The 9,930-nt window shown below is 46.6% G+C and overlaps 1 long non-coding RNA gene across 1 annotated transcript; it reads right to left on the bottom strand.

Moving 5' to 3' along the window:
• Positions 1–271: 271 nt before the first annotated feature.
• Positions 272–1,252, bottom strand: LOC138452578 (uncharacterized). The gene is made up of 2 exons (XR_011260229.1): positions 1,093–1,252; positions 272–826 (listed from the first exon to the last, which is right to left on the bottom strand). It is a non-coding gene; the product is annotated as an uncharacterized lncRNA (long non-coding RNA).
• Positions 1,253–9,930: the final 8,678 nt, after the last annotated feature.

A 9,930-nucleotide genomic window follows, 5' to 3' on the forward strand; every position in this document is an offset into this window, starting at 1 on the left:
CACATGGGACCCCCATCACCGCTGAACACACCCCACATGCAGCCCACACCACATGGGACCCCATCACCTGTGACCACACCCCGCTGGGGAAAACAAAACAAAAGATGGGTAGACCTCTACTTCGCTGACAAAGAGGAAGTAACAAATGTAGTGAACAGAGAGTGTGTCAGCGGAAACAAAATTCAAGTTAAAGTGGTGACCGGCAATGGGTTGGGGAGAGAGGGGGCCCCCGAAATTCGGAATCACAGATCAGACCATATAAACCAAACAATAATTGAAAAACATGAATATTTTATTTAAATTCCATTTGTTAAAACATACATATTAAATTTTAAATTTTGTTACGAGCTCATCTCTAAATAGCAGCAGATTGTTGTAGAATAAAGTGCATAGTGAAACAAAGTGCCAATATAAAACCAGACTGAAAATTCAGTCAGTATTAACTTCATGTTGCCAAGCTGTCTGAACCTCAAGTCGGCTGAAGGGGGTCACCCGGCTGGTGGTCAGAGGCTATGGCCGCATTTAACAATATAGAGAAAACCCCAAAAATATGTGGACAAGGCAATGGTAGTTCCTAATTAGAAAAAGGGGTGCCATACGTCGACTACTGTACTGTCATGACCTACTATATACACTAGGTCTGACATATACACAGGAAGTAGTTTCGATGGTGCGGAGCATCTAGGCTGTTTCACGGTTGATGCCCATCTTCTTCAGGACGGCGCACTCCCGTTGGAATATTTGCCACTTGAAGGTTTTAATGTAGCAATAAGGCAATAATACACACAGGAATACAGAATTATGCAAAATGAATCCATAATTTTACCTAAAAGAACCAAATAAAAAAGAGGGAAAAACAAATAAAAGAACAGTAAATACATAAACAAAACAACACCAAGGATACATTGTGTATCGACCTGCAAAACTAAATCAAATCAAGAAAACAGAGAGCATAATGATTAAAACATACTGATCTGTGATTGACGAACAGGATTACCCCCTCCCCGCCCCCATAGAACACTGTCCGGAAAAACACCTCCTTACTAAATAATGAGAGATAACATGGTTAAATAATTAAATTATCAAATTTACCAATATCTCAATTTTGAAACTGGCCACTTGTTCCCGAATGTACATCCTGGGAAATGTGTATGGACCTGTAGGGCAAGTTCTCAGTCAAGTAGAACTGCAGAAAAACAAAAAGGAGAGACAGGAACATATTATAATACAGGAGGGATCATCAGTAGCTGATATCCACTCCAAAAAAGTGGTTTTTTGGAGTGGATATCAGCTACTGATGATCCCTCCTGTATTATAATATGTTCCTGTCTCTCCCACACCACATGGGACCCCCAGTCCCCATCACCTGTGAACACAGCCTGCAGGCAGCCCACACCACATGGGACCCCTCCAGCCTCCATCACCCATGACCACATCACACAGGCAGCTCACACCACATGGCACCCCCCAATCTCCCATCACCTGTGAACACACCCCACGGCAGCCCACACTGCATGGGTCCCCCCATCACCTGTGACTACACCCTGCAGGCAGCCCACACCACATGTGACCCCCCAGCCCCATCACCTGTCAACACACCCTGCAGGCAGCGCACACCACATGTGGCCCCACTATCACCCATGACGACACCCCTAAGGCAGCCCACACCACATGGAACCACCCCATCATCCGTGACCACACCCCACAGGCAGCCCACACCTCATGGGAGACTCCATCACCTGTGACGGCATCCTGCAGGCAGGCCCTGCCTCATGTTGCCCCACCCAACCCCTGTGTTGGCAACATGCAGGCAGGCCCCGCCTCATGTTCCCCCCAACACCTGTGACGGCAACCTGCAGGCAGGCCCCGCCTCATGTCCCCCCAACACCTGTGACAGCAACCTGCAGTCAGGCCCCACCTCATGTTCCCCATCGAACACCTGTGACGGCCACCTGCAGGCAGGACCCCATTCTGGACACCACCTGCATGATGGATGCTGACATGGTGACATAGGTTCACTCCAATGATGGTGTGTTCATGAACTTGCTTGCTGTGTAGTGACCCTACCCTTAACCTCCTCCTCAGCAAATAAACAGCCAACAACAAAAACAACACACACGTGGCCTACAAGCTTCTGTGTCCCAGCTGATCACACGCAATTGCATACTACAACCATATCCCAACATCCACATCACAAAAGTGTATTTCAAAATGAGCCCCAGCATGCAATGTGACAAAGTAATGTCAAGAATCCACATGTACAAATACCCACACTGTGACAGAACACAAATCACCCTAGATATATGTTACAGAAACAGACATTGCAATTGCGTGCCAGGGCATGAGCATCAATGAGCACACATCACCTGAACCAATAGCCCCCTAAACACACAAGTGATTTCACATGCTAGTGAAGCTCAAAGCACGATAGTGCCTTACAGAGCATCAACCGATTTCGGTGCCAAAATAGTAAACACATCACACTCACATCACTCACCCAACCCCCCACCCTCACAAACACACTGAGGCCCAATGCACATTCATGCTGCACATGTGAAACCAAATGGCAACACACAGTGCACACTCGAACTACACTCAAACACCCATACACTTCAATGCACACCAGACCATGCCCCATGTAAAAGAATGTCAAACATGATTTATGCCGGCATATGTGCACACACATGAACAACATAGGTCATCATAAGGGACACAGAACAGAGTAATGAAATGTCAAATGTTTAAAAAAAAGGGCAACCAAACACCACTTTGATAAAAGTTTGAAAAAAATATTAAAAACCAGTATTGAAATCATACTCATCTACATTAAATAAATAAATAAAGCATGAAAATAGACAAAAAGTAATGTTCTCCAAATGAAAAAAACCAGTGTCCGCCCAAAAAAAGGGCAACATCCAAAAGGAGGTCGATGTCCTAAACAAATATCCAAATTTAAATCACAAATAAAAAGAAATCCATTACATCATGGGTAACAGAAATGGGAAAAAAAATCCAACTATGTACAAGTAGTATAGAACCATTGTCCCAAATGCATAAAAGAACACTTTTTCAAAACACCCCACAAAATGTCATCACAAAAAAATAACTATATATAAAAATTGGAGCACAGTCCAAAAACTCCAAATAATGGGAAAAACAAATGAAACGTACACCTAAATTACTATATACACCCGCAGCGGGCTAGTCCTTCTCCTCACCATGCTCCCTCACATTCTCAGCCAGGGCATCATCAAACACCGCGTCCACTTCCCCTAGGCGGGCCTCTGCTTCCTCCTTTGAGGTCTAGCAGGGACTCCAACATGCTCCTCTCAAACTCCCTACAAGTCTCCTCGTGGACCTCAGCCCCCCTCTCTGCCCGACACAGTGAAATCTCCGCCCTGGCCATGGTGAGTCTAGCCTACCGTGCCCGCTGCCCCTCTGCCCCTCTGCCCCAATCTGCTGGCCCAAACGGTCCAACACGGAAGACATCCTTAATGTAAGGTCCACGTGTACCTCCTGCCTGATGGCCGATACCTGCCTCTCTGCCATTGATAGCACTGAGTCCTGTAGCCGCCTACTCTGAGCCTGCTGCTGCCAAATAGCCCAGTGCCTGCACCTCAAGGAAAGCCTCCGGGATGATGGCCATCGTGCATGTGCCCTGCTCCTTGGTATCTGCTCTTCCTCCATTGGCACCGCTCCTGTCGCCGGATGGATCTGCGTGGTGTCCACCTCAGCTGATCCAACTTCGACTCCCGACTCTGGCAGGGATGTGATCTCCACCAGACTGGCCACTGGGTTGGGACAGGTACTCAGGGGTCCGTGGTGGTATCTGGGCCAGAAGACGGCAGGGAGGATGACTGGAGCATAAAAGAGGAAGACGAGGAGGGGGGTCACATAAGTGGCTAGCCCGAGTACCCATTACGAGGCCAGGAAATGTGCAAGCCAGTTCAAGAGGTGGCAGACCTCATTGTGATGACGTGCAAGCCCCCGATTATAAGCCTGCACATCATCATGGATAGTGTCTGTCCGCCTCATGACAGTGGCTAGCACAGGTTCCACCCTGTCCCGAATGGCGACATCCGCAGGTGTTGGTGTTTCTATTTGCGTGGAAACAACCACCACCTGCAGATGGGTTTGGCCTGAGGCCAGAGGCATGCCCACAGGTGCATACTTATACAGTCGCAGTCCCAGGGGCAGGAATAGGCATAGGCCTCTCCACGGCGACCTGAACTGCCTCCTGAGCCTGAACTGAAGCAGAAGATGGTGCTAGCACATCAGAGTGCAGAAGAGGTCAATTTGACTGCATGAGTCGAGCACACAATCTAATGCTCAAACGACATCCATCCTGGAGTGTTGGCCAGTCACACACTCACTCTTCAGACACATGCACATATACACCATGCATTTCCATTGTCAAATCGGATATTAAATTATGCCTCTTATTCAAACGATTTGTATGTATATTGGCCTACGCCAAGTTGCTTAAAATTGTACACGAAGAACTCTCTACGGCAAGGTCTTGACCTTAGAAATTGATGTAAGCCGCCATCTTGAATCAAGCCTCCATTTTAGGTTAGAATCCGCCATTTTGGGGTTTTATACAAAGTCACCCTGTAATCTAAAATGGCCGTCTCGTGTGTCCTTGTTCTTGCCTTAACCTCTCCAACCTCTGTAGGGGAGTTAATGTCCAACCTGCCCTCAGGCTATATGTTAGGGTCATGTAGAACTTGTCCTTTGTTGACCTCGGGAGCAGGGGATTACTTGAATTAGCAAAGTTAAACTACAAGTGTATAAGGGCAGTAATACTATCCAAATATAATAAGTGAAACATTTGTTTGGTCTGTATTAAACCAGCATGTAAAGCGTGTAAATGTTAAATTAAAGAATAATGGAGTGTGTTAGTAAATGTATTGAAAAGTAAACCGCATGCACGAGATATGTAAATTAGGAAAGTGAACCCTAGTCCAGTGTATGATTAACCTGTAAGAGGGCTGGACATCATTTTTCAAATTGTATAGCTAGGACATTCTGTCACTGCTCACATTGAACCCTGCTGGTGGTCTCTGTGGTGTATTGACGGCCAAATAGCTATTTGTGTACTTTGTTGAATACTGTTCAGTTTTGTAATAAAGATTCTGGAAATCTTTATAAGCCTGTGTTGGTGTATTTCCCTTTGCTCGGTGTAACAGCCATAATATTGTATTTTTTCTGATTCCACACCATGAGTTTTCAAAAAGTACACATGTGTGACACCTCTCACATGGCCAAGTCCAGACACATGAAACCAACGTGTGCACATCGTTGCATGCTGTTGTGCATCATGCATTGCTACACAAAAACTGTTGTTAAACATGCTTGAATGGACTCACATGCAGCAATGTGTGGGACATGCACACAGACATCTGTAAAAGAGACATATCAGACATAAGGCCAAGGTGCACACTCCAACCATGCATCAACATGCACATGCACTATGGTAGACAAGTAAACATGGACACTTACCAGACGACTCCAGAGTTCCAAATCCCTGACCTGGGCATACAGCACCGGGTAGAACCGCTCCAGGACCCGCTTGTTGTTGGTGGTCAACCGGCCCTGGCAGCCCCTCTTGGTCCATGCTAGCCTTGTGGAAGTGCCGGGCCTTGTTGCAGGTCGTGGCTTTGAAGTCCTCCCAGTGCTTGTGGACATGGATGTAGTCGCGGGGTGCCACCCCCTCCATGTTGATGGCACCTACAATGTCCTCACTGATCTTCCTCTGTCCTTCCTTGCCGACTTGCGATGGTCCGTGGAGGAGGGCATCATAATGCACCCAGACCTGCTCCATCAGGATGTCAACTTCCCTCACTGAGAAGCTGACAGCCCTCTGCGTCGCTGATGGGGGGGTTGCCACTGTTAGGCAGAATCACATGCAGTACCCTTTGGGAACAATACATGTAATTAGGACTACAAGTGTAAGTACAATTTCACCTTTGGTACATTCCTGTACTACACAATAAAAAGGTAGCGATGGCTGAGCAGCCAGATTTATCTCAAGAGTTTAAGTGAGCAGTAGAACAAGTTACACAAAGGACCCAAAAATACAGTGATTCAAATATACACTTACTCAAGGTTTCTTGGTAAAAAATATACATGTTTTTACTCTGTCAGTTAGAAAACATTACTTTAGCATAAGCAGTTCAATATCACACACTAATAAACACACTGATTTACCTGGGGGCAACCAGACGTGGACTCCCTGCTCACTGTGCTCAGAGAGGCACAGCTTCACCTCACTGATGAGGCCCAACAAGGCTGAAACACGTGTTTGGGGTTGCTGGTGGTACTCTTCTTCAGAGAGGAATTGCCATAGCATTTCGGTGCTGGACTGCCCATGTGGGCGGGACAAAGACTGATATGCAAATGGATATTTCCCATCTGTGAAAGGTACAGTGAGCAAAAAGCGTGTGCTGCAAACTCTCATCTCAGAACAGGTTATCATGCTATGTTCTTTCTGGAGAGGAGCACCTGCTACCTTTTTTAAAATACACACTAATACACCACAAAAATCCAACCGGTAAGTAACTGAATAGGTTTTGCTCCAAAATGAAGTGGGAGCAAAATGACACTTCAGATACTTAATAAAGGAGGGAAAAGACAAGGTTATAAGAAAAGACACCCCAAATACATTCATAGGCAGCGCAAAGGGTTTCAGTTAAATACAACCAGCAAATCTTCTCAACAGGCCTGGGCCACAGTCAATGGTTCAGAGTCTTTTGTATAGGATAGCACAGTTCTGATATATAAAGGTTAAGTCTTTGCCACTGATTTTTAAAGGATTTGGCTATCCGAAAAGTTTGATGAATGTTTAGGGAAGGACAAGCCTTTGGAGTTGAGGAAAGTTTCACGCACTTTCTCGATGGCCGAAAAGATATCCAGCCAGTACGTTGTCAATGAAGAAAGCTGTAGCTGAGGCAGTTGTTCCTGGCAGTTTGAGCAGATCACGCTGTTCCTGAGCTTCAGTCATGGGGACATACGAAGAAAAAGATCAATCTCCCTAACAATAGTTCGACAAGTCTGGGTTCACCGCCATCACTTATTTGCAGACAGAGGTGCTTTAACCTAGATGGCACTCTAGTATTTGTTAGGGCGGGAGAGAAAAATAAGGCAGGTTATGAAATGAACTCGGCACCAATACTTTACGGACAAATGCAAGGCAAGTAAGGAAGGGTCTACTGCAGATCACAAAGTTCAGAGGCCAGGCCCACTCGGAGAGAGGCAAGGCGATATGTCCCAAAAAGTGTCTCAGTGGAAATGCGCTTCAAGTCTTTATCGCAAATTGTTATGGAAAGATTGGACCAGTTCAGAACAGCAGGTTACAGAAAGCTTGGAGGCGACCCAAGGGACAAGCGAGGATTAAGACACCTCACTCTATCCGGCAGAAAGGGAAGCCAGGCGGACACGGTACCTTGTTTGTGGAGAGACAGCTCCGGCGGGGGCAGTTGTTCCTGGTGGTGGATGCACATCGTGTCTTTGCCAAGAGTAGAGATGATCTCGTCGTCGGGAAGTGGTGAGTCGGTTCAGCAGGGCTCCACCAGAGGTGTCATCGTTGCAGGTCAGCTCAGCTTTACCCTCGTCGGATTCTTAGGTCCTGTGGCGACTCCTGAAGATCCAGTCCCAAAAGCCCTGCTTTTATGCAGAAAACCCCCATTCATTCAGCCTAGCTGTCAATCAAAACACGCTAAGTGGTGAGCGGGGTGGCTCACCACTTGGGCCAATCACACCAGAATGCGACCGGAGTTGGCAAGGCAACTCAGTCCAGGGTGCCTAAACCCCCTCCCATACCCCTGTGGTAACCCAGACAGAATGGCACCACCTTGGAGGGTCTCTGTACAGAAGCCCGCCAAAAGTGGAACAAAGGGCTCAACCTTTGGTTTAGGAGTCACAGAGACGAACACAGACGCCATTTTAAAAACCAAGTTCTGGCAGAAAATACCATCCGATAGACTTATTTAAGATAAGTAAACCGGTGGTATGTTAGAGATTAACGAGAAAAAGTATCAATCTCCAACAATGGGAAGAATCCCATAGGGTTATATTCAGGGTCGAATATAACAAGTAGTTTCCACTGCCACCAGCCAAAACTCGACGAGGGGGGACGGGACAGTGCCCCCTCGAATAACAGACTCAGGAGTAATCGAATTACCCCTCCTAGTACGTCCACAAAAGGATGGTTTGTACTAGTTCTGTTAGTAAATTTAGGTCTAGTAAAGCCAATGGTGACTTTACATGCCCGGGGAGACAGTAGTCAGTCCCCGGGTATGGAGTCTATGATGGAGGTCCGTTAGGACGCCCCAGTGCTACGGCATAGAGGGTGCAGTGTAACACACATAGCAAAACATATGAGACCCTATGGAGTAAAAGACCCCATAGCCCATAGAACACATTGACATTTAAAGGAATTAAACACATTCATGTCCAAGAGTGGGAGAAAAAGAGTCTCACTCTTGGCAGGATGGAAAAAACAAACTCCAGAAATCCAGCAAAGCTGCTGGGGGACTCACTAGGATAGGAAATTCAGCCTAAACAGAGAATTCTCCCTAACACTCGCCCCCCCAGACTAAGGGACAGGAGGATTTAATCCACTCCTGGATGAATCTCATACCTCTCGTCGATGACATACATCCTAGAGAGACCATCAGCATTTTGGTGGTGACACCCTGACCTGTGCTCAATGGTGAAATCAAAGCCTTGCAGGCAGATCGACCATCTCAATAGTTTCGGGTTTTCCCCTTTCATTTGCATTAACCATCTCAAGGGTTGGTGGTCAGTCTGAATGCCAAAAGTAGAACCATACAAGTACGGCCTAAACTTCTTCAGAGCCCACACGATAGCAAAGCACTCTCTTTCGATTGTTGCCCACCTTGTTTCAGGATCCTTCAGCCTGCGGCTGATGAAGCAAACGGGGTGCTCCCTCTCTTTCCCATCCAGTTGACTGAGTACGGCACCTATTCCTACATTTCAAGCATCTGTCTGCACAATGAAGTGTCGGTGGTAATCAGGAGCTCTGAGTACTGGGGCTTGGCAAAGAGCCTTTTTCAGGTTTTCAAAAGCCTGATTGCACTCCTCGTTCCATCTAACCTTTTTAGGAAATTTGGGCGAGGAGATGACATTCAGTGGAGAAGCTATGGTCCCATAGTTCTCGATGAAATTCCTGTAATACCCAGTGAGGCCTAAGAAGGCTCTCACTTGGGTTTGAGTAGTTGGTGATGTCCAATTTTGCACAGCTTCAATCTTACTGAGCAAAGGCCTTATTTCTCCACCTCCTACCTCATGTCCAAGATAGACTACCTTACTCTGTCCAATTTGGCATTTACTCGCCTTTATGGTCAGATTGGCTCGTCCAAGAGCCTGCAAAACATCTGTCAGGTGGGTTACATGTTATTTCCAGGAATTGTTGAACACTGCTATGTCATCCAAGTATGCCATGCAGAAGTCCTCCATCCCATTCAGAACCTGGTTTACCATCCGTTGAAACGTAGCAGGTGCATTCTTCAATCCGAAAGGCATTACCTTAAATTGGAATAAGCCAACGGGGGTAGAAAATGCAGTTTTCTCCTTGGCATGGTCTGTCAGGGCTATTTGCCAATAACCTGACGTCAAGTCAAATGTGCTGAGGAACTTGGCGGCACCAAGTTTATCCACCAACTCATCTGGTCTTGGCAAAGGGTGGGCATCAGTCTTGGTGACTGCATTAAGAGCTCTATAATCCACGCAGAATCTAAGCTCTTTAGATCCGGCCTTTGGTACTAACACAACTGGGCTAGACCATGGACTAATAGAGGGCTTTATTACCCCGAGATCGAGCATCTCGCTGACCTCACCTTTGATGTGGGTTTGTACGTGTTCTGACATTCGGTATCCTCTGCATTTGACTGGCAGACAGTCACCAGT

The sequence above is a fragment of the Ambystoma mexicanum genome, chromosome 4p (assembly GCF_040938575.1).
Source record: "Ambystoma mexicanum isolate Mex_15411 chromosome 4p, UKY_AmexF1_1, whole genome shotgun sequence".
NCBI classification, from domain to species: domain Eukaryota; kingdom Metazoa; phylum Chordata; class Amphibia; order Caudata; family Ambystomatidae; genus Ambystoma; species Ambystoma mexicanum.